A 26,459-nucleotide genomic window follows, 5' to 3' on the forward strand; every position below is an offset into this window, starting at 1 on the left:
TGGTGCTCGGTTGCGGGAGGGGGGAGACGAGTTTGACAGTGGGGCCGGTGTGTCAGTGAGTGCGGGTGAGCGGTCGACGCGCGCGCGAGCTGAGCTAGCTGGGCTGCGGGCGGGGAAGAAAGGTTGGCTTGCTGGGCCGAACCGGAAGGGAGGTGGGCCGGCTGGGGGGGGAAGCAAACTGGGCCGCGGGGAGAGGGAGAAGGAGGAGCGGGTTGGGCCGGTTTAGGCTGGGTTGGGTTTGGTTTCTTCTAATCCTTTCTCCGTTTCTCTTTTTCTTTTCCAAACTACACCCAAATCTAATTGAATTCAAACTAAATTTTGAATTCAAACCCTATCCACTCAACCAATAAAAACAATGCACCAGCATGAATGCACAAACATGTTGAACTTAAAAATAAATTTTATTTACTTATGAAACAAAATTAAATTAAATGCAAGGCTAATCATATAAAACCTTAGAAAATTAAATAAAGCCAATTAAATTTATTATTAAATAGGAAATTTAAATTAGGGTGTTACAAATCCTACCCCCTTACAGGAATCTCATCCCGAGATTCTGGGCTGGCTAGCAAGGAGATTCGGATATGTCTTCATCAACTCCTCTTCCTTTTTCTGGCAAGTCCTCCGGAAAGACATCCGGGAATTCAGACACCACGCGAATACCATCCGTGGGTCTAGCCTCCATCTGATGAAGAAAACCAGAAGGCTCTATAGCACTGACTGTCACCTCTTGACCATCAGATGCTAACAAGTGAACTGACCGCTGAGCACAATCAATACGGACTCCCCATCTGGTAAGGGTCTCCATGCCCAAAATCACATCTATCCCCGAGGAATCAATGACGATCAAACCAGTGCGGAATTCTGCCCCCTTTATGACAATACTAACTCTGGAGCATATAGAGCATGTGTGTATCTGGTCCCCAGGTGAGGTAACTACCATAGCTGTCCTTATACAAGAAACTGGTATACGATGCTGCTCGGCAAATGACTTGTAAATTAAAGAATGAGTAGCACCGGTATCGAAAAGCACTGTAGCCGGATGAGAGTTGACCATGAGTGTACCAATAACCACGTTAGGAGCCTCGGCTGCAGACTCGGCCATCACGTGGTTCACCTTCCCCTGTCGTGGTGCCCTGGGTTGGGCTGGGCGCTCCTGCTGTCCTGCCTGCCGTGGAGCCTGAGGTGCTGGACAACTTTTGGCATAATGACTTTTTTGCCCGCATTTGTAGCACATGCGGTGGTGGTGAATGGCGCTACTTGGTTGACCTCCATGTGAACTTATCATCACATCTTGCATTATTTCTTCTGCTTGCTTTTCGGACTCATTGCGGCCGCGTGGCTGAATCACATTCATAGTGATAGTCAACCCATCAACATAATCATAGAGTGCTTGGTTCTTGACCTGTGTATCTCTAGAGCACTCAGAATCCTTTCTCTTCTGGATGGTCTGTAGCTCATCGACCGATGGACAGTCAAGGAAAAGGGAATCCTCTGCTAGCTGCTCTTGATGAGACCTCTTTCTCTTTGTACCGGAGAACAACCTCTGGTTCCTCCTAGTTGTGGCTTCATCTTCAGTCGCACGAACTTGACGACAAGGAACGCCATAGAATTGGCAACATGGACAAGCTTTCTCACCATTCTTTGGGTGGTATGCTATTTGCGAGGACTGATCTTGTACTGTTATCGGCTGCTCCACGGAGACTGTTGTATGAACACCATCACCCATTGCACTATCTCCAATGTCTTTTTGTTCCACCGACATCTGGGCTGGGATAAAAGGAAGCACATATTGGTAAGGTCAAGGAAGAGAGAAAAACCCCACTATTTAGGGTTCTATCTTATTTAGTCATCACTGCCTAGGCATCACTGCTACTAACTCCAGATATGTGTTACATAGATCTAGGATGAAGCAAACCCAAAGAAAAGAACGAAATCGAAAGAGAGAACATAGTTGCTAAAAGATTCGGAAGACATGATTATCATTACTCACATAATAGATTCGTTTGGATCGTCACCACCGAGTACATACCATTGATGATTCCAACTAGCTCATGAACTCCACCATGGTACAACCACCCAGGGAGGCCAGGACGGCTAGGAGCGGCCTAAGCCATCTCCTAGACAACTTCGAAGACTTGCGGCGGCCGTCGTCTCCCTCCGGTCTTGGCCCTAGGTTTTCGTCGAGTTCTGGGTGGATGGATGCCGCGAGTTGAATAAGGTGCGAGCTATTTATAAGCCGAGGAAGCCACCGGTCGAAGGGGAGGCCGAACCGCCTCGGAAATGGGCTAGGCCGGCCGGCTCATGGGCCTAGGCCAGCCGGCCTACCCTCTTTCGGGCCCGCCTCGGTCTCATCTTTCGCTTGTAGACTCCTCGCATCTTCTAGAGTTTATGTCCTTCACGATTGCACCCCTTTGGACGTCGTTATCTTGGAGATATCTTCGAGGAAAGGATAGGATAGGGAATCCTTCCTTAAATCTTCATTTGCTTTGCTTAATCCCGAAATATCTTGATCTCATCTTTGTGGACTTGGTCCTTTGGGCTCTCTTGGAGGATGGATGTGCATGAATGGGCTTCGAATCAACATGGGCTTTGGTCCTTCCTTTGGGCTTTGGCCTTCGTCTTTCTCCGTGTTAGCGCTCGATCACGGGCCTCATCATTTCATGCTCCAAAATAGGCCAAAAACCTGCAAAAACGAAGTTCCTCCAAAATATATGTGCATGTGTGAAAATGACCAATAATTAGGCCGGGGTTAGGACGGTTAGTGATTTTGATATTAAATTCATGCCATTATCAAGGATAAACAAGGGATAAAATGGGTACTTAAGGAGCACCAACAGTCTCTGAAAGCCGTAGGCGTGGCCTTCCTCCGGGCGTTCGACTATTATCGCCGTACTGACTACATGGGTAGTCGCAGCGATGTAGAGGAGTAATTCTTCACGCGGGTAGTGGAGCTGTTAGAACCGACGGTGACTGGAGATGATGTTTAAGGTTCTCGAGTGCTTCCGCGGCTTCTGCAGTCCACTCGAATTTATCTTGTCGCTTTAGGAGCTAGAAGAAGGGTAAACCCCGTTCGCCAAGCCTGGACAAGAATCGATTCAAAGCTGCCATGCAGCGTGTAAGCTTTTGGACGTCCTTGATGGTAGCTGGAGCATCCATGGCCATGATGGCATTGATCTTCTTTGGATTAGCCTCAATTCCTCGGTTACTGACGATGAATCCGAGTAGTTTTCCGGAGGGTACGCCAAAGATGCACTTGGTTGGGTTGAGCTTCCAACAGAATTTTCGGAGGCTGTTGAAGGTCTCTTCCAGGTCAGTAATGAATTGATCCTGGGTCTTGATTTTGACAACAACGTCGTCAACATAGGCTTCAACATTGCGATGTAGCTGATCAGCGAAGCACAGCTGTATCGTACGCTGGTAGGTGGCACCAGCATTCTTCAACCCGAAGGATATGGTCTTGTAGGCGTATACCCCGTAGGGTGTGATGAAGGCCGTCTTGATTTGGTCTTCATCTTTCAGGGCGATTTGATGATACCCTGAGTAGCAGTCGAGGAAGGATAATAGGACACATCCTGCTGTTGAGTCGATTACTTGATCGATACGTGGTAGCCCGAAAGGATCCTTTGGGCAGTGCTTATTTAGATCGGTGTAGTCGACGCACATCCTCCACTTATTGTTGTTTTTCTTCTGGACGAGCACAGGGTTAGCCAGCCATTTGGGATGGTAGACTTCTTTGATAAACCCTGCTGCAAGTAGTTTCGCCAGTTCTTTCTTAATGGCCTCTAGCTTGTCCGGTGAGAAACGCCGCAACCGTTGCTTTTTTGGTGTGGCTTTAGGGTCAACCTTCAAGGCATGCTCGATCAATTCCTTGGGCACTCATGGCATATCCGCTGGTTTCCACGCGAACACATCTCGATTGGCCCTAAGGAAGTTGACGAGCTCGAGTTCCTATTTGTCGCCCAGTCCTGCTCCGATGATGGCTGTTTTGGAGTCGTCTCCTTCTTGTAGCTGGATAGTCTTGGTGCCCACATCACCAGTTGGTTTAACCGATGATAGGATTGGCTTCTTGGAAGGCATCGACTCCTTGAGTGAGAGTTTCTTAGCAGCAACAAGTATTTCGCTAGCAGAGCAAGGGACCCGGATTGTGGCAGCATGATCTATTGCTTCCTTGTCACATTCGAAGGACTTGAGGAGGTCTCCACGTAATGAAAGTACTCATGTGTTGCCTGGCATCTTGAGGAGCAGTTAGACATAGTGCGGTATTGCCATGAACTTGGCTAGTGCAGGTCTTCCCAAGATAGCATGGTAGGAAGAGTCGAAGTCAGCTACTTCGAATTTGATGTATTCTGTCCGGAAGTTCTGTTCTGTACCAAATGTAACTGGGAGAGTAACCGAGCCGATTGGTGTAGAGGAATTCCCGGGGACGATGCCGTAGAATGGAGCCTTGTTTGGAGTAAGCAGACTCATGTAGTTGAGGCCCATCTTTGCCAAAGTATTTGCAAAGATCAGGTTGAGCCCACTTCTGCCGTCAATGAGTACTCGAGTAAGCTTGGAGCCCTGGACGACCGGATTGAGTACTAGCGGGAACTTTCCAGGTTCAGAGAAGCTGGTCCATTGATCTTTCCTGGAGAAGGTAATGGGGACCTTGTTGTATTTTAGTGGCCTTTGAATTGCTGGCTCAACTGAGAGGATCTCTCTGAGTAGGAGCTTTTGAGCTCGCTTGGAGAAGCTGGGATCTCCTCCGAATATGACATTGACGACGTTTTGTTGCTGTTGGAAACCGTCATGGTCTTTCTTGTCGTCTTCGTCTTTTTTGTCTTATTTTTTCATAGGAGCTTCTGCTGGTGCCGATTGGAAGGACTTGCGCAGGATCGTGCATTCCCACATCGAGTGATTGCTCTTGGGGTGAATTGGGCATCTCTTGTTGTGGAGAATCTTGTTGAACTGGTCCTGCGGCTTGTCGCCATTCTTACCACGTGGGGTGCGATCCATAGTGCCGACTGTATCGTCAGGCTTACGCTTGCGCGTAGGATCCCGCTGGTTGCTAGGCCCTCCACGGTCGTTATGGTGCTTCCCATTGTTGTCGTTGTTGCGACGCGAGAAGCGGCTGCGTTTTTACTCTTCTTGGTCCGCCCAGTGCTGCATCATGTCTCGTAGCTCCACTACCGTTTTGGGGCAATTACGCCCAAAACCACGGTATAGAGACTAGACGGTGATGCCGCTCTCGAAGTAGTCGATGACGTCGTTGTCGACGATGTTGGGGATGGTGGCCCTTTTGTCGAAGAAGCGCTTGATGTAGGATCTGATCGACTCGCCTTGCTCTAGCTGGCACATGGACAGGGCATGGAGAGTAGCCACTCGATGTAGTGACCCCTGTAAGTTGTCGATGAAGGCCTTCTTGAGGTCATCCCACGAGTGTATCGACTCGCGCGCCAAGCTTTCGATCCACGTGAGGGGTGCAGGCTCCAGGGCCATCGGGAAGTAAAGGACCTTGGTGTTGGTGTCTCCCCTTACAACACTAATAGCGGTCGAGTATAAACGTAACCATTGAGCAGGGTCTTGCTTACCGTCGTACTTCTGGATGTTCGTGGGCTTGAAATCCTTTGGGTACTCGATGTTGTCGAAAGCCGTGCTCAGGGCTTGGAAGTGGTCGGAGTCGTCTGCAAGCTGAGCTCTGCGTCTTGCATTGATGATGTCCCGTGCGTCCATGATGGAATCGGCTACCTCTTCCCTGTTGTGCCCGCGGTTATTGTTGTTACGGTTTGGCTGAGGCCCAGGGGCTTGGTTTACTGGTGCTTGGCCACCCCTGGGGCGATGGCTGCTCGCGGCTTCTTGATCCTCTTGATTTCTTTGGTTTTGCTGCTCCTGTTGTTGTTGACGTTGATGGCCTCCGGGGGTACGGCTAGCCTGAGGTATGACTGTTGCAGTAGCCCTTGATCGCGTACCGTGGAGTGAGGACAGTGGGTTCTTTCTCTCGAGTTGTTCAACAGCATTCTTGGTGAGATTTATGACTTGTTCAATCTCTGGATTCTGGGGCATCGTCATGAGTCGCAGGGTTGCCTCTGTCATCGCAGCAATTGGTGTTCTGAAGATAGGGTCCGCGACATTGTTGAATTCATTGTTGAGGTTGCGCGGTGGAATACGAGCACGTTCGGCCGCATGAACCCTGCGCTCCTCTTTACGTTGATTCCTTGCCCTGCGGGCTGTGCGAGTGGCTTCATCTTCGTCTGGTGGAGCATCTTGTGTCAGATTGTTTGCTAAAATCTGATCCAAGGCTTTGTTTGGATTGTGCTGGCTAGGAGCACCTCTGGGTTGTTGGATAATCACCGGAACCAAATGTTCGGGAGAGAAGCTTTCCAAGTCTGATTCATAATCAGCTAGAACAGTTCCTCCAGACCCTGTTTCCCTCTCGGTTTAGAGGGGAGTACCGTGTTCAAACGGGAGATCATCAATGCTGGCAACTTCTCAAAGGTAGTCAAGTAGTTCTGCGAGAGTATAACTTTGGCAGGACTTGAGTTGGATTTTTGCCAGCGCATTGGTGATGCAATCTAGGCTGTCATTGGATGACTCGACTGGATCTGGGTATACATCAAAAACAGGTGCCTCACAGCTAGCGGTGACTGAGTGGTCTTCGACACGGAGTAGATGATCCAGGCTATTTTCATAGATGAATTTAATCATCTGTTTGTAAGCAGATGATGAATTGCGTAAGCCGAAGATGGGTTGCGCAAGAGGAGTCCCAATCTGAGTAGATTTCGGTTTGAGATCAATATGAGTCCGAGTGGAACTCGAGTTGTCTTCGAGTTTCGTCTCGCTCTCCTTGGCGAGGTCGGGAAGCAGCATAACACCACGTTCATGAGATCTGGCGAGTTTGTTGGAATCTTCCGACATAGAGATCTTCAGTGTGGGAGAGTGGGTTAGGTGGCTATCGAAGCCGCCCGAACCATTGGTGATGCAGACCCACGAGCCGAAGATGAAGGTGGCGCCTCGGGGAGGCGTCATGGTGCTGAGAGCAAAGGTGGCCATGGAACTCACCGAGTCCCCTACCTAGCGCGCCAGCTGTCGGTGTTTAACACCAAGCCTGCTCAGGGATACCCTTAGCAGTAGGGTTTGTAGGTAGGGATCGACGACTCTGGAACTCGATGGTGCAAGGAACACAAAGATTTAGACAGATTCGGGTCGCGAGTTGCGTAATACCCTACGTCCTGTGTGGTGGTCTGTATTGCCTTAGGTGTTGATGTGTTTCAAGGGGGTCCCTTCCCGCCCTTATATGTCCAGGTGGACAGGGTTACATGGAAAGTCCTAACTGAGTACAGATGAAGTCCTACTACAACACGATCGGGTAGTTTCCTTTGTACTGCAGCTAGTTCTACACCTATTCGGGTAGTTTACAAGAGAGGTAAGGTACATCCATGAGCTATCCCTTACTCTAGAACATTCTATTCCTATAAGCAGTCCCACTGTCCCGGGTCTGACACGGCGTCCGAGCCCTGAAGCCCTGGCTGGGTCACGGAGACATGCTGGGTCGTAAGGTGGTGCCTAGCCCCCGAGCAGGGTTGCTGGCGGAGTCATGGAGACGCGCCGAGTAGTCACGACGTTCGGGCCCTGGGGCCCTGGCTGGGTCATGGAGACACGCCGGGTCGTAAGTGGCGCCCAGCCCCTGAGCAGGGTCGCTGGCGGAGTCACGGAGACGCGCCGAGTAGTCACGGCATTCGGGCCCTGGGGCATTGGCTGGGTCATGGATACACGCCGGGTCGTAAGTGGCGCCTAGCCCCCGAGTAGGGTCGCTGGCGGAGTCACGGAGACACGCCGAGTAGTCCCGGCGTTCGGGCACTGAGGCCCTGACTGGGTCACAGAGACACACCGGGTCGTAAGTGGCGCCCAGCCCCCGAGCAGGGTCGCTGGCGGAGTCACAGAGACGCACCGAGTAGTCACGGCGTCCGGGCCCTAGGGCCCTAGCTGGGTCATGGAGACTCGCCGGGTCATAAGTGGCGCCCAGCCCCCAAGCCGGGTCGCTGTCGGAGTCACGGAGACGCGCCGAGTAGTCACAACGTCCGGGCCCTGGGGCCCTGGCTGGGTCACGGAGACACGCCAGGTCGTAAGTGGTGCCCAGCCCCCGAGTAGGGTCACTGGCGGAGTCACGGAGACGTGCCGAGTAGTCACGGCATCCGGGCCCTGAGGTCCTGGCTGGGTGACGGAGACACGCCGGGTCGTAAGTGGCGCCCAACCCTCAAGCAGGGTCTCTGGCGGAGTCACGAAGACGCGCCAAGTAGTCACGGTGTCCAGGCCCTGAGTCCCTGGCTGGGTCACGGAGACACGTCGGGTCATAAGTGGTGCCCAGCCCCCGAACAGGGTCGCTGGCGGAGTCACGGAGACGCACCGAGTAGTCATGGCATCCGAGCCCTGAGGTCCTGGCTGGGTCACGTACACACGCCAGGTAGTATCAGGAATATTTGGAGCATATTTGCATTACGGTAAAAATCCAACCGTTATCTACTCACGCGGATCCAGCACACCTGACCGAGGAGCGGGATTGTCAGGGGCAATGGTAAAAAGAAAGTTACCATTTATGCCGCTCCGTCCGCCGTAAGATTCCCGGCCTGATCTGATCCGGCTGTTGATTTCGGATCTGCCCATTGTGCAGCCTCCGATATTTAAACAGGGGAGGCGGCGCAGAGCGGCCACCCTATTCCCGAGCGCTCCAGTGTTTTTCACCACCTTTCCAACTCAGCGAGTTTCCAGAGCTCTCGGCTTCCACGTTCCTCGCGATTTCCACCCCGCTCTCGAGCTTCACCGCCATCGCCATGGCTGCCACTCCTGCTGCGTCATCATCCTCGACCTCGGGGAGCGCTGGAGAGGCTTCGCCGCCGTCATCATCTTGGCAGAAGTGTACGCTCCAGGAGAGCGACATCCAAGACATGGTGGAGCACGGAATTCTCCCGGATAAGCAGATCTCCGGGTGGCGGTGCTGCTACGGGGAGGAGTTCCCCTTAGAGGACACGGACCAGACGGTCGGGTTCAAGTCCTTCTATAAGAAGGACTTCGTGCTGCCCGCAGGAACCTTCTTCTGCGAGCTTCTTTCACTTCTACGGGCTCGAGGTAACACATATCAAGCCCAACTCGATCGCCCAAATCGCCATCTTCATCCACCTCTGCGAGGGGTACTTGGGGATCGCTCCCCACTTCAACTTGTGGCGGGCTCTGTACCGCCTCAAGGGGCAATCGTCCAATGTTCACCGAAACGTTGTGGGCACAGCCGCCTTCTTGCTGCGCCACGGGAGTGTCTACCCCAGCTTCTGTTGGTATTTCTTAACTCTCACAGAGGAATCCGCAAGCGCACGGAAATACCGTTGTAGCACTTCACCTGGTAGTATTCAGGGTATCGTATTTTCCACGAGGAACGGGTGCGTAACTGTCTTCTAACTAGATTACCCCGAAGAAGATAAGAGATAAAGAGACCATAGGGTAGTGTGATTCTGATCTATGGATAGGTTCAAGCGAAGATACACTAATGTTTCCACTCACTCACTTCAGGCACCGGTTTGACCCTGGTCTGCCAAGGAATATCCGGTATCGCTCTATGTCGTACACAGGCGGGGGGAGTGCACTAACCACACAGACTGTCTCCATAGCGGACGGACAGGGCTGTCACCACCTGTCATCTACCCCACAATACCAGCTGAGTATGAGATAAACAAAGGTAATCTAAGGCCCAGACACCACGCCTATGCCTTCGACTACTACTCTAGAGTTGTACAGGGTTATCCCATTTTTATCAGGGGCCCTCTTCTAGAGTATCCACTACTAGAACGGACGATGAACCCGCGAACGAATGAGAACAAAAGAATAACTTAACTAGAACTCACCGAATAGAAGAACCCGGATATGTACTCCAAATGTACCGTATCCGTAGAGTTACAAGGCCGAAGAGACGCCGACAAGTCCGGCTCTTCTCTGCACTTCTTCCTCACACACTCCCTAGGCTAAGGATACAACTGGGAGCCTCTCTACTCTACTCCTTCACAATGAAATGGTGTGTGGTGGATGAATGAATGAGAGGGGGAGAGGATTCCCCCTTATATAGTGGTGGAGGTGGAGTAGGGGCTACTCCACGTATCCCTATAGAAGGAAACCATATCTCCCCAGGATAAGGATGAGTAGGGGCTACTCCACGTCGAGCTGCACCTGGACTGGAATCATTCCAGGTTCGGCCGACCCTTGGGGTCGCCCGACCCCAGGTGGCCCTCCCCTGGGTGCATCTTCCTCTGGGTGACTGACAAGTGGGCCCTGAGCCTTATCCTCAGGTGCATCTTGCGTGGCGCGCCCGTTTCCTCTTATTTGTGGGCCCTCCTTGTAAGTGGCATATCTGGGTAGTAGTATTTTGTCCATTTCATCGTGTGTTTTCCCTGCTTTGCAGATGTGGGTGCCTGCAGATGACAATTCACCAAAACTCATGGAATTTATTAGTTACAAGCCCTATATCTAAGTTTGGTGATTATTTATCCTGAAAAGCTGCAAGAGTTGACAGTTAATTTTAGCACTTAAGGACCGTCAACAACTTCGAGCTCCGCGACACCAACAAGGGGTGGGTACGGGAATGGTTTATGGTGTCGAACCCGGCGCCCTGCCTCCCGGCGCGCACCGGCAGCGCACCGAAGCCTCATACTCTGAAACTGGGGGCCTGTGTTGACACCGGATTTTGACAAATCTGATGTAATTTGAATTATGTAGCAATCGGCTCTTTGTGTCAATAGGAAAGCCGATAATCAGCAGCAGTTGCCAATGAAGCTGGAAGCCTAGTGGCTAGGGATTCACATGAAAGCATTTGAAGCAAAAGGGTAATGGGAACTTGCATGTGAGTATATGAAGTCACGTAGGGAAGAGAAGAAAGCAAACCTTATTAGTACCCTGGCCGGTTTATTTTATAATGAAGGCAAGTCAAATGAGGATGGACAAAATAAAGGAGGCTTCATGTACAAGATCAGAGGCAGCCAGTATATGGCAAGTTTTGATTAAGATAAAGAAAGAAAAGGAGCCGCATGGGAAGGAGTCCAGGGTAATTGGCGCATGGTGATCAATCGTGCATGCGGCCGGATCGGTCATTCCGTGGACATGACAAAGCAAGGTTAATTAGCAAGGACTCTATGTAAGCAGAGTTAGAGTCTATTTATCCTAGTATTTCCTTTTAATTTAGATTTTGCTTGTCAGGCAAGTTAGTTCATGTTATAAATATGTACCTCCGTCCATTGTAAAAGGTTTATCACACAATCAACAAACAAACTCTACTTTTTACCTGCAATTTACTTTTCGACGACTTCGCCACTTTTCTTTTCTTTTCGGCGAGTTCTTTCGAGTTGATCAAGGACGCATCACATTCGAGCGACTTGATCTACTGGTAAGTTTTCGTTTACTGAGTAAATCTGAGCTTTAGCTTCCGGGCGCATCGCTGTGGCTTCGTTCAGATCTATTCAAAAGATATCGAGTTTATCTAGGCTTTGACTTTCGGGCGTATCGCTGTCGTCTCGTCTAGATTTATTCACCAATTATCGATATCGGCTAGATTTGTAGGTTTTCCTATGCTTTTTGGCCATTATCACACCTAAAAACATATTAGATCGGTTTTAGGTTTTGCAGTAACACTTTTGTTATCTCAAGAGCCGGTTTAGATCTGTTTTTAGTTTACATCATATGAGTTACACATTTGTAGCTTAGATCTTGTTACACACGCATAATCGGCTACTCAAAGCCGGTTTTATCGTCTAGTGCATCGGCTGATCCTGCCGACGCACTCATTTATTACACGCTTGCATTTAAATATTCTTTTGTCATGTATTGTATCAGCAAAGTTTGCCGATACACCTATCTGAGGGATAATTGGAACTCCAGCCGATACACCCTCGAATTTAACATTTACTCTGTCTCCTTGTCAATCAACAGGTCAGATTGACTGGCACGCTTGGTCTACTTTCTGTGCTTGGCGAACACTTGTCCTCGGATTCCAGTATGTTGATTTTTGCGTCAACACATCTTTTGGCACGCCCGGTGGGACCCGTCAATATCATCATGAATTTTCCAACGGAGATGTTCGAGCAAGCTATGAAACAAGTAATGATCAACTGGACTAACAGCCTGGCGAGCACGGCAAACAATACAGTCGAAGGTGTGGATGCTGGTAAAATTGTTCATCAGTTTAATCATCATGCATCACAACCGATGGTTTTTCAGCATCAAACATGGGCTCAGACAGGCGGTTATCAATATTATGCATCGGCTCCGCAGCCGATGGCTTGTCAGCAACCATGGTTAACAGTTCAACATCCACAATAGCCAATAGTTCAATATCAAACATTGGCTCAGACAAGTGGTTATCAATATTATGCATCGGCTCCATAGCCGATGGCCTGTCAGCAACCATGGTCAATGGTCCAGCAGATATAGCCGATGACTCATCAACAACAGCGGTTAGGTAGCTGTTGGCCGCAAGCATCAGTTCTTCAGCCATCAATCCATCATCAGGTCCAATCGGCTATTAGGCAAGAAAAGGCTCAATGGGAGGAGTTTGCACAGCTGATGAAGGTCAACGAAGATTTGTTCCCTTACTGCATGGCCAGAGTGGACAACGAAAATAAATGTGTCGAGTCTGAAAAGTTGAATTCCCGAATGACTGATAAATCAGGAGACACAGATTATAAAGCACAAAATTCGGTTATCAGATCCAAAGACGGAGACCAATGTAGAGAAGAACATAGCTTTGAAAAGCCTCACGAAGAAGAAGCTCCAACAATTAAGAAGGAAGAGGCTAAAATCAGATTGACTGAATGGGTAAAGAATATAAAGCTGACTTCATGCCCATACGTCAAAGAAGAACCTGAGAGGTCTGGATCAATGGAAATTGTTATACTTGATGGCCGTCTGCCAAGGATGGCCAATATTTTATTCTTCCAGCCTGAAGTGGTCGATGGATGGATGGAGGTTGCAGAGGCAAGGAAGAAGATGATTTCTTGGAATAATTATTGCCCACCTCCCAAAAATATTATCCAGGAATATCAGCTGCTTGGTATTTGTCTTCCGTGGAAGCCAGGTGATCAAGAGCAAAAAATTATTGCTCAGAATTATCGGCTACTTGGAGATTATTTTCCCTGGGATCCAGGTGGACAGAGTTGCAACTGCACTAAATACCGCATCCGATGAAGATTGATCGGCTAGGAGGTGCATATGGGATTGCCGATCTATAAATTAGATATAATATTGAATGAATATTGATCCAATGGCAAGAAAAGTGTAAAATATTGTTGCGTTGGCAAACAGGCATTCAGGAAAGGTGTGCCGATAGCTACATGATAGTTGCTACATCTATCGGCTCCAAGGTGGAACACAATTATATTATAATATTGAGATTGAAAACTGATGGAGTTTGGTCTATCGGCTACAAGTTACTCATATGGATTTGGTGTCAGATTACGTCATTTATTTTTTGGTGCATGCAAATTCATTTGTTTAAACAAATCGGCTACATCCGCTTCAGTTGTTGACTTCGAAAGCCGATGGAATTGTCCAAGATGAATACAAAGTGGTGTATAAAGAAAATATTTATTCAGATGATGGAGCAGCAGAAAAGATTTGCTATAACCTGAATATTGAAGCCAATATATTATTTTATTGGCAAAGAGAGGCTGGTGGTATATCGGCCGATGACTATGGCCCAATCGGTTGAAGGCTTGAAGCCGATATATGTGAATATACTAAGGTGTTGAGATTTTTATTGTCTCCTTGATGACCAAGATGCTGGTTGGAGAAGGTGCAGTGAATACTACTATATGATGGAAATTGATTGGTTTTATCGGCTGGCAAGATGTGGCTCTATCGGCACAGATTTTTGCTTTACCATGTAAGCAGCTGATTAAGGGACCAATCAGTTACTCATAAATAGCAGGCTGTCAAGGAGACAGAGAATTAACCAATGGATATGAAGACAGCCAGAAAGTTAATCTATCGGCGTCTCGTTTGATCATCGGCTAAAAAGCAAATGTGTGCATGAGCCGATGTGTTTATCAATTTATGAAACAGCCGATGGGAAGATACAGCTCATGAAGGGCCAGCCGATAGGAACAACCAATAGAGCCGATATGGTGTTTCAGAAAAAATATATTGGCTGTTTATGGGTATCTCTCCGCATAGAAATATCTTTATTGAATTACCTATCGGCTATTCTCTTCTGGGGTCAGGGATTTCGTTTGCGAAGATGCTGCAATCACGAAATCCAAAGGAGTCTTATGATCCTTGGTTTGCAGAGGTATATTTATAATCGGCTTGGTGTTTTCTGCCAGGGTGGTGACCAATTTGTTGAGAGCCAGTCGATCGAATAAAGTAGTGATCGTGTATGTGTAAGGCTAACAGATCAGAAGGCAGTTGTTTAATGCTCCCTTACCTCCATCGGTTGTTCTCTAATATCCATCGGCTCCAAATCACTCTATCAGCCGTTGAAAATATATAGAAAAAAGGGAGAGAGGGGAATAAATCGAAGGCTCCTTTGTTTGGCAAAGTAAAAGCATGCATGAGGGATCGGATATTAAAAGAATGTAGAGCAGGACAGAATCGGCAAAGCTACGTTTGCATATCAATTGTGTTGGAGGACAGTGTGCACCTCTGACTATTCCTTGGCCGATGCATCCAGTTATTCAGTTCTAACTATGTATCTTGAAGGGTATCGGAAATCAATTTTGAAGCAATTGATTGATGGGATACTGGGCCGCCGAACCACAACACCGCGTGTTAGCTCGACGACACCATCACACTGGGATTGGCACGGTGCATAATTGCATGGTGCATATCGGCATCGGCGAAACCACGCATCGGCGAAGCGACATATCAGCGCGCAGCTCGTGTTGGAGGCCAGCGCATGCGCCTCTAACTATTTCTTGACCGATGCATTCAGGTACTCAGTTTCGAATATGAAGATACTTTCTTCAATATGGATTGCAGCTGCGACCAATCGGCAAGCATGAGCCCTCCTATCCATGCAACGGAGATCGTTGATCAGCCGAGGCTGAGTGGGTCCTTTCGGCCAGCAGCAAGCCAACACGAGCTTATCAGCACCATTTGGTTCTTTCCATCCAGTGCAAAGGCCAATCGGCCGATGGAATTAAACATGCTAGCCAATAGCTCGCACAATATGGAAAAGTATCGGCTAATGGAGCTTTAAGAGAATTCATAGGCGTGTAATTCTTCGTCGGCAATAAAGGAAAGCCAATACATTCTTAATTAGCTGATGATCTCTCAAAGATATCTGGGCAGACCTGCTGCTGTCGGCCGCATGCAAATACGTGGGCCACAATCGGTTGCCTGAAAAGAAAAAAGCCCAGGCATCGGCCTATCAAGAGGAGCTGATCGAACTTCTTTGCTATTACTCGGGTAAGCCGATGGGAATACTAGAAGGAAGAAGCCAATACAAGTCCCGTAAGCGTGTATCCTAGTTGATCCGAAGGACCAAGGCCATGAACAAAATAAGCATACGGACGCATACCGGATATCTCTATCGGCTATTGGATAAGCCGATCAGGAAGTAAGCTGCCGATTTGAGTCTACCCCGAAGATGCAGGAATTCAAAATGGCTCATCGGCTGTCAGTTTGTCTTGGATATTTGCGCCCGACAATCAAGGACGCTGCAAGTTGCCGTAAGAGAAGAACGCCGGGCTGGACAACAAGATGGTGCTGTCGCCGAGGTCGATGCCGCCACCATTGCCGGCTACCAAGAAGATGGCGACGCCATCGGCTGGAAGTGATGTGACATGACCACGGGGCCTGCTAATTCGCGCGCGCGCGCCAGCAGGGAAGCTAGCAATCGATTTCCGACAAAGCAGTAATTTTTCCTTTTTTTAATCATCACGATGGTACTCCGCACTACTTAAATAAGTAGGGGGGCAGCTGATTAGGGCGCGCGTGTCAAGACTCAAGAGGGCTTCCAGCGCGTAATTTCAGACAGCATGTTTGTTTCCTTTTTTGGAAATATTTTAATTATTTTAGAAAGTTATAATTTCTAAATACAACTTTTACGTAAAACATCTTCTGAAAGATAAATTTACATCATAACTTTACGATACATACAACTTTTACCTATAATTCTTTCTTAACAACTCCTTGAAAAATAATTTTTTAGCATAACTTTTGTAATACATACAATTTTAATGCATAAATTTTTTCAGACAATTATGGAGGATATTTTTTACCACAAATTTTATGATGTTATCTTTATCAGAAAAATATTTAGTACAATTTTTTACGCACAAATTCGTCACACAACTTCTGAGTACAAATTGTCGGTATACTTTTTTAGTAGATTTTTATGAAAAATTGTCAAGAGAACTTTAACACATAATAGAACGTAAAAAAGAGAAAATCTGAAAAGAAAAAAATAATAGCACTTGCACCACGTAATGGGAAAAAAATAGAAATGGGAAAAAGAAAACAATGCAATACGTGTGTAGTCCATGTTGGTGACTTGAGACAGCTTCATCATGCTAGTCGCGTGGCGCGCTTGGAGCCACCTATCACAACGGGCCACGCCGCGAACAGCAATTTGGGCTGAAAAGAAAAAAAAAACGAAAGGGGAAGGAGCGCCGCGCCTGTTGGATCGATTGTTGTAAAGAGAAGTAACGCGTGATGGCCAGAATGGATTCCGCCATGACCACATTGGTGTCATGCCGTTGTGCGAACCATACACACCGATGGCCCCGCTCAACATGCAAGCAAGGATCGAGAACTCCGTCCTCCAACATGCATACAAGAAGATTCATATGACCATGCGTGTACATACATGTGAAATACCTGGAGATGGCCAGGAAGCTAGCAAGAAGATATCGGCTATATAGAATCTTTGCTACTGTGAAGAACCAGCGGCCAATAAATGTTCTATAATGGCACAGTCTCAACATGGCAGACAACTCGCCAATATATAGCTCTCTCGTCAATGGATCCAGAATATTTCATCGATGATGATCGGTAGGGTCGACGGAAGAAATAAGGTGACAGTCCAATTTAATTGTACTGGAGTTGATGCCAAGATTAGCTGGATCAGATTCTTTCAGAAGAGCCAATCATACAAAGAATCGGCTAGCAGTGATTCTCTCACACATGATGAGGTCACGGAGGCGCGTATTGGTGGACATCCAGAACAGTGCCAGGCGGGGAGAAATATGCATCATATAAGACGAGCTACTATAGCAGGAATATGAGCTCACGAGAGTACCAGGATCAGATGTTCAGCCGATGGTCCTGTTATAGTGAAGACGATGATCAGCCAATGGTCTAGTTATGCTACAACCGATGATTACTGAGCGGCAAGGATTGACAATCACAAGACTATGATGCTACCGCCCTGCTGCTGATGCTGGTATGATCAAAGAAACCTTACTTCTTACTGCAAAAATACTTGGGGATTTTTATTTTGTGAAAAATAAAAATAGCTTAGCTCCTCAACAGCATGAAATTCCTACCAGAGCCATATGTTAACATCTTTGAAAACCTCACACATATGCTGCTTGTTTGGCATTGAGCTTTGTCAAATTATTTGCGACCCTTGTGAGATTCGTTTCATGCTTTTAAAATAAGATCATGAACACTCCACATATACTCGTGCCAACTTCTACACTAGAAGTTGCATAAAAACATGACTTTCATCCACACAAAAATGCTCCATCCCTTTGGCATGACTATTCGTGTTCATCATGCAAAAAGATATGGGCTATGCAAAAGAAAAAAAGATATTTGCACCCAGAAGCATAGAAAAGAAAAAAAAGAAAAAGAAAGATAGCCCATATCCCAAAATAAAAGCTAGAGTCATGCAGAAAGGGGTGCGAGCTCTATCCAGAAAAATTCCACGTACATGCACATCTTAATCTAATTATATGACCTGTTTTCTCTATTGGATCCGGTTTTTGACTTTGCAATATATGCGGTACAAGTATGCATCCTCTTCATCCCCTACCCTGAGCTCCACTGAAAAGCCTTATTAGAAATAGGGAGGAAAGTGGCGACCCAATGCCTTGGTAAGGAATCATACACATTGAGCATTCTGAGAAAGTCACTTGAGGAGCAAAGTTTTATTCTGATTTAAAAATCTTTCGAAACACCCAAGTTATTTAGCAAGAAGAGTGGAGTAGACTTGATCCCTCAAGTTGGCTTTAAAATTGTGATGCACATCATGAAGAGGATCATCGGCTATAAAAAAGCTAAATTCTGGTAAGTTGCTTGAAGGAAGACATCGGCTATGAAAGAGCGATATAAGAGAAGCCGAGGTCTCAAGTCCATGAAGTGATTGAGCAGGTTGAGGCATTGGATTTACATAGTTTCAAAGCATGAAGCGTCATACTCCGAAACTGGGGGGCCTGTGTTGACACCGGGTTTTGACAAATCCGATGTAATTTGAATTATGAAGCAATCGGCTCTTTGTGTCAATAGGAAAGCCGATAATCAGCAGCAGTTGCCAATGAAGCTAGAAGCCTAGTGGCTAGGGATTCACATGAAAGCAATTGAAGCAAAAGGGTAATGGGAACTTGCATGTGAGTATATGAAGTCACGTGGGGAAGAGAAGAAAGCAAACCTTATTAGTACCCTGGCCGGTTTATTTTATAATGAAGGCAAGTCAAATGAGGATGGACAAAATAAAGGAGGCTTCATGTATGAGATCAGAGGCAGCCTGTATATGGCAAGTTTTGATTAAGATAAAGAAAGAAAAGGAGCCGCATGGGAAGGAGTCCAGGGTAATTGGCGCATGGTGATCAATCGTGCATGCGGCCGGATCGGTCATTCCGTGGACATGACAAAGCAAGGTTAATTAGCAAGGACTCTACATAAAGAGAGTTAGAGTCTATGTATCTTAGTATTTCCTTTTAATTTAGATTTTGCTTGTCAGGCAAGTTAGTTCATGTTATAAATATGTACCTCCGTCCATTGTAAAAGGTTTATCACAATTTACTTTTTACCTGCAATTTACTTTTCGGCGACTTCGCCACTTTTTTTTTCTTTTCGGTGAGTTCTTTCGAGTTGATCAAGTACGCATCACATTCGAGCGACTTGATCTGCTGGTAAGTTTTCGTTTACTGAGTAAATCTGAACTTTAGCTTCCGGGCGCATCGCTGTGGCTTCATTCAGATCTATTCAAAAGTTATCGAGTTTATCTAGGCTTTGACTTCCGGGCGTATCGCTGTCGTTTTGTCTAGATTTATTCACCAATTATCGATATCAACTAGATTTGTAGGTTTTTCTATGCTTTTTTGCCATTATCTCACCTAAAAACATATTAGATCGGCTTTAGGTTTTGCAGTAACACTTTTGTTATCTCAAGAGTCGGTTTAGATCTGTTTTTAGTTTACATCATCTGAGTTACACATTCGTAGCTTAGATCTTGTTACACACGCATAATCGGCTACTCAAAGCCAGTTTTGTCGTCTAGTGCATCGGCTGATCCTGCCGACGCACTCGTTTATTACACGCTTGCATTTAAATATTCTTTTGTCATGTATTGTATCGGCAAAGCTTGCCGATACACCTTTCTGAGGGATAATCGGAACAAATCATTTGTGTCTTTACTTTGCGTGTTCATATCTTGTTCTTGTTGACCTAACCTTGTTTTGTCTCGATCTACGTCGTTGAGTAGTTCTAGTGCACGAGATCACTTGTAGGGGTATCTACGACTCATTGGTAAACTTTTGATGCAAACAGGTTTTTAGATTTCGTATTTAATTTTGAATCTCGTTCATACTAGTTAGGGTTGGAACTTCCGACCCAGTGAAGGAACTTCCGTCAGGACTAATTATTTCGAAGAATTTGTCAAGTTTTTCAGGTTCGCCTATGCACCCCTCCTCTAGGCATCTATCAGACCCGGGATAGCGAGACTGCTTATAGACATAGAATGTTCTAGAGTAAGGGATAGCTCATGGATGTACCTTACCTCTTTTGTAACTATCCGAATATGCGTAGAACTAGCTGCAGTACAAAGGAAACTACTCGATTGTGTTGTAATAGGATTCCAACTGTACTCAGCTAGGACTTTCCACGTAACCCTGTCCCCCTGGATATATAAGGGCGGGTAGGGACCCCCTCCAAACAATCATCAACACCTAAGGCAATACAAACCACACAGGACATAGGGTATTACGCAAACTCGCGACCCGAACCTATCTAAATCTTTGTGTTCCTTGTACCATCGAGTTCTAGAGCAGTCGATCCCTACCTACAAACCCTACTGCTAAGGGTATCCCTGAGCAGGCTTGGCGGTAAACACCGACAGCTGGCGCGCCAGGTAGGGGATTCGGCGAGTTCACCTACGAATTCGATGGCCGGATCAAGCAACGCCAACAGCGTGCCAGAAGGCACGACCCTCGTTTTTGGTTCCTGGGCTTGCACGGCTGACGAAACGGGAGGCTTTTCCGGCCACCTTGTCACGCCTAACTCGCCTAGATCGAAAACCCGCTCCCAACTCACCGTCATCCGCGAATTTGCGGATCTCGATGAAAAGAGAATTCTACCCGAACTCGACTCGAACAACCCGGAAAATGTGACAACACAAAACCTAACTCTTGGTTCGGTTGAGTTTGACACAAATTCTGATTCCGAAAAGCCTTATTTTTCCAAAACTCTCGGAAAATACCTAGCTCATCTCAAGACGATCAAACGCCCTAAGATCAAAAACTCAGAACTACGCGCCGGAGTGGATCAAGTTTCACGATCGATAGAGGGCTGCATCAAACTTGCAGAAACCGCTCTCAGCCCATCTGCACCACAGCAGAACCCTAAAGCACTTAACCCACCGCAGAAGAGGTCAGGCGATATGCTCTCAGGGATCGATCGGGTAAATTCGAAGCTTGCCAACTGCATTAAGGTGGTTGAAAGCACTCTGCAAAACAAAGAGCAGAAATCGGGAGGAGGAATCTATGGGGGAGCTGGTGAGACAAACCCCCGGCTTGTTCGGATGGGACCGTCTATCTCCAGGATACCTCAGATCCCTTCACCGAAACCTGCTCACACTTGGACTCCGAAACCTGCTCACACTCGGACTCCGAAACCAGTCGAGTCCAAGTTCGATCAGGACTTTGATCGCTTCATGAACGGTCTCGAGAACTTTGAACCGTTCGACGATCTTGAAGAGTGGTCAGACAACGTCGAGCTGTTCATGGACGCTATGGCCAAACCAACCGAGCATGCTGACGCTCTTTGGGAACTGGCCAAGCTTAAAAAAGGAAAAGCCAAGGCTCCAGAACAACCCAGTGATTCAATCTATGATAAACCCTAGATCAAGGAGCCTGAGAGGCTGACTCCTGCCCAATCATGGCTACACTGGATGAACGAGAACGCCCTCCGTGTTGAGATGGGCATCCCGCTTCTCACTCACCCAAAGCATACATACTCTAAAATCGATGGCCTAACCGATTCCGAACCCGATTACTCTTCCAACTCGGAGGATGAGCTGGATAATCTAATCCAGTACAGCAAGCAAGTTGAGTCCAACTCGGCCAAGAACTCCAAGTCCGATCAGGACTCTCTCCCTAACTTGATCATATATGCAACCCCGCAAGGACGGACAGTGCATCTGGGGAAGGCTCAAGATCCCAACGCTTCCGCCCCACAGCCAGCGGATCTGCCATACCAATACAGCACTCCTTTAGACCCGTCCTCAAGCAAACAAAACCAAGAAGTCCAAGACCTCTGCCATGAAATCCTCATGGTTTGTATCGCCAAAGAACCTGAGGGCGATCCCACGGAGCGTCTCAACCTCGATGACTACAATTCCGATGATTTCGACGAGTACCTTTCCGACAACATGGAAACCACTCCTCCTACAATCACAGAAGCCCAAGTTACTACCAAGGAGAATCTACCTGCTCCTCCTCCTCCTCCTCCAGCGGTGACCGTCACCGTCCAACTGGACGAGCAGCATCCAGCAGAAGATCTCTATGAACGTCGTCGCCAGTTCAACCAGAAGAGAGCGTTTAGACGTCAGCGCCTCGCTAACAGCCTACAGGAACAGCAAGGCGACAACTACGACTACTCCAACTGCAACCTCCGTATTGTGATCAACGTTGGGAGCGATGCACATAACATCATCATCGCAAGGAGAAAGGAACGAGAGGAAGTCGAGGCGTACATCCCTTCTTCCAACTACCGCATCACGCCAAAGGCTTCCGCATCCTTCAAGAAGCACAAGCCGCCAACAATCAGTACCCGTCGTCAGGGTAAATCACGCACCCCGCATCAAGGTGAATCATCTTAGGGTGGCAACAGGATCAACAAAGTACTGCTACGCAAGTGCTTTATCCAGCCAAAGAGCTCTCACACGATCTTCCAGTGTGACTCACTCCGCAAGGCCCTTGGGGTACCTCTCCTGAAGGAGACCCTACCAATAAATCTAGTCGACCTCTGCATCGACTAGTTCTACCTCGAATTTAGTCGACCATCACATCAACTAAGTTCTTTTCTTTGAATAAGTTTTATTCAGTCATGTAAACCATTGCTCACATCCAACGAGCAAGGGGTAGGTCTTAAGAGTCAGAGTCTGTCATTTTACAGTTATCGTAATTTCGACAAATCCAAATAAAGTTGACTCCTCATATATCAACTACTTGGCTCTCGCTCACGCAACCAATACCCCATCTCGAAAGTCTTGCTCAGCTTTAGAGCAGCTATCGAGTAGTTTTATGGTTCATACTCGAGCGCTTTTTGGGCATTTACGTCTTGGGCAATACGATGGGGTTCGTACCTAACAGTTCTGTCCTAAAAGACACTCTAGTCCTCTGAAAGGACAACCTACTTGCCCTGCTCGAGTAGGTCTTGGATACTCTTTCGGCACCTTCATCTTGGGCAACCCGATGGGGTTAGTACCTAACAGACTTGCCCTAAGAGTTACTCCAGTCCTTGGTTAAAAGGACACCTTACTCGCCTTGCTCGAGTAAGTTTTGGATATCCCTTCGACATTTACGTCTTGGGCAACTCGACGGAGTTCGTACCTAACAGTTCTGTCTTATGGATTACTTCAGTCCTTGGTTAAAAGGACACCTTACTCGCCCTGCTCGAGTAAGTTTTGGATATCCCTTCGACATTTACGTCTTGGGCAACTCGACGGGGTTCGTACCTAACAGTTCTGTCTTACGGATTACTCCAGTCCTTGGTTAAAGGACACCCTACTCGCTGGCTCGAGTAGGTCTTGGATACTCTTTAGGCACCTTCATCTTGGACAACCCGACGGGGTTAGTACCTAACAGACTTGCCTTAGAGTTACTCCAGTCCTCAAGTAGGACACCTTACTTGCCCTGCTCGAGTAAGTTTAGGATGTTTCTAGAATATTCACGTCTTGGTTAACTCGACGGAGTTCAATCCTAACAGTTCTATTCTAGAAATCAATCCAGTCCATTAATGGGACATACTACTCGATACGATCGAGTAGTTTGGATATTCTCGCAAACAGTTGCATACTATCTGGGTAACCAAACAAGGTCTATCCTAACTGGTCATCTACATAAACCCTTCAAGGAGTACAGATGAGTTCTTGATACTCTAAAATAAGTCAACACAAGTTTCCCGCTTGCTTAGTTTACTATGGGAATCTCCGATACAGAATCTGTTTGCCTCGGGTACATGACGGGTACTACCTGCTTGCTGGAGGAACAAAAGGAACTCCTGTCTTCCCTCAGTACTCTAAGTAGTTGTCGAGAGCTTCCTGTCTTCTTATCTATCGAGAAACTTCTTAAAACTCTTAAATACTCAATAAGAGTTCTTCCCCCATTTGGACAACAAAGTCCGCATTAGCTGCATGCTAATTGAAAATTTTCCTCCAAAAAAGGAAATCTACTCTAAGCTACGGCTTCTTTCACTTCTAAGTGCTATTCCCACTTGGTTAATCCTGAGGGATTCAATCCTAACCGGTTAGCACCACGGATTCAGTCCAGAATCATAAAAACTCGACCCTAATCGAGAATACCTTGCCTATTAAGGCACCCACGGATACAATTCATCGTATCTACTATTATGAAAAAGTGGGCCCGATGCTGCCTACACTCAGAACCCTCGAGTACAACCACTCAACACAACAAAGGATTCCACAATCCTACCACCAAGTACTTAACATTACACAAATATCCAACATTTGTTCAAAGTACTTCTGGCTCACACGCCAACTCAATTAGAAGAAAAGCTTAAGGAGACTCTGCCCTGCTCAAGGTTTCTACAATCTGATCAGCCACCCCAGAAGTTTCTGCCAAATACTGACGAAACTAATCACCAGTGCAGTTAGCCTTGGCTCCTTGTCCAAGAGCGTCCAGATGAGTGGTTGGCCAATAAGATTTCACCAGTCCGAGTACGTGACCTATGTACTGGCGGGTGATGTGGGAGACAAACCTCTCGAAGGCTCCAGGCACCCTGCGAAGCCTCACAGCCAGCGTCAGCGGCTCACCTCCATCATTTTGTGGGATATCCATGGCCTCTGTAACCTCCAGGGCGGCATCTCTGACTTCTTTCAGCTCCACGAGCTCCTGCTGCATCGAGTCTCGAGACTCTGATAAAGTCTTGAGTTGTTGCATCATTGATGTTGTCTCTCGGTCAGAGTCCTCCTTAATCTTCTTAAGCTTCTCTATCTCATCTGCGTTTCGGTACATAAGAATCTTTAAATCCAGTACCAAGCTTTCCTGAATCTCTAAAGATTTGGCACAAGTTGTGTACTCGATTAAAAAGAAAATCTTATAAACACCAAGCGGATCTACTAGTCGAATGCATATTCAATGCTAAAGACTAACCTTTCTTTGATTGGGAGAGCTTCTTCAGCTTCCCCTCAAGAGCAGTCTTTTCAGACAAGAGCGTTTTAACCCTCTCTTTCAGGGCATTCAGCTCTGTCTCATCTTAGGACTGGCCACCCTTCCGTCCCAGCGCTTCCTACAAAAACAAAAAGATCAGTATACTACTCGATCTACTAAAAAGTACTCGAGGTATTCGACTATTTACTTCTAGCAGCTTGAAAGCATGCTCCATCTTCTCTCGCGGCAAGTCACTTCCCGATGTGACTTGGGAAGTACTCGCCACAACAACAGCCTTCTTGGGCATTTCGTCAATCCTCCCTACAGTATTCCCCGTGTTTTGGGAATCTACAAGAAGAACATGCTACTTAATCACACTAAGGGAAAATAAAAGGATACCTTTCTACAAGGCACTACAAGCTTACCTGCAGGGGTCTCCGCAGGCTGTTTATCATCGCCTCCCTCAGGAAGCTTCTCGCCTTCTCCTTCTCCTGGAAGCCTGCCTCTTCCGCCATCCTCTGGGATTTCCTCATTGGCCCTCTCAGGATCGAGCAATGGAGAATCGAGAAGCATATCGTTGGCCATTGCCTCCGCATCATGAGCACTCATCTCAGGAGTACTCGGGGGCTTCCCCAGCCCCGGCTGAGAAGCCGAGTGGCTCTCAGCCCCCACGTCCTCTCCCAGGACCGCATCTCTGCAAAAACAAATTAGTTACAAACTACTAGATTCAAAATAGATCCTACACATACAAGTTCTAAAGAACTTACGCAGGAGCCCTTATTAGGGTAAACCCCTTGATGCCAAATTTGTAGGCAGGCTTTGTGATCACGGCCAGCTTACCCGCATCGATGGTCTTATCCACATCGGAATTACTCGCTGAAGGAGTAGCTCCGATCCCACTTGATGGGTCCACTGTGGTGGAGGGAACAGTCTGTCCCACCACAATACCATCCCCAGATGATACGATCCGTGGCATTTTAGTCGCCGGACTAAAAAATCAAAACACAAAATCAGTGAATCGACAATGGAAGTTCCTCATTAAAGTCGACTAGTAACATACCTATTGTCAGCAGCTTGTGAGGAGCTGCTTCGCTTTCTCGCAGCTGAGCGAGTACTCGCTAGGTGATCCGCACAAGTACCCTAGCTTCGACTAGGACTATTCGCCCTGTCTTCACCTCTAGCCGACTCTGCAGCTTCTGCATTAGTAGCTTCATTATCAGAAGAAAAGCTTTCAAATTCTGAAGAATCTTAAGAATCAGGCACAAATGGGTTATAAGCACTCGGAAGGAGATGAGATGGGCGAAATATACCTGGTAAAGGAGGACTACTCCTATAAACATTCACATTATCTTGCAAAAGGAAAAGGAAATATTGTCAGAAGTCCGAATAAAGTACTCGATTTTGCAAATTGACTACTTAGCACTTACCTCTTTGGGAGGATTCAGCACTGAAAAAGTGTTGAGGAGTTGAGGAACATGCTCCACTTTGTCGAACAACCATTGTACTCGACGAAGAGCTTCTCCATTTGTGATCTCTTCTTTCGAACATCACGAGGGATCACTTCTCCCTTGATACTCGAAACCAATAGTAATTCAAGCTTGGAGAGACTGGATTCTACGGTTCATCCAATCAAAAGCCACATACTCTCCACTTATTCCCTTTTGCCTCATATTTGCA

This window comes from Panicum virgatum, chromosome 2N (assembly GCF_016808335.1).
Source record: "Panicum virgatum strain AP13 chromosome 2N, P.virgatum_v5, whole genome shotgun sequence".
Lineage (NCBI taxonomy): Eukaryota > Viridiplantae > Streptophyta > Magnoliopsida > Poales > Poaceae > Panicum > Panicum virgatum.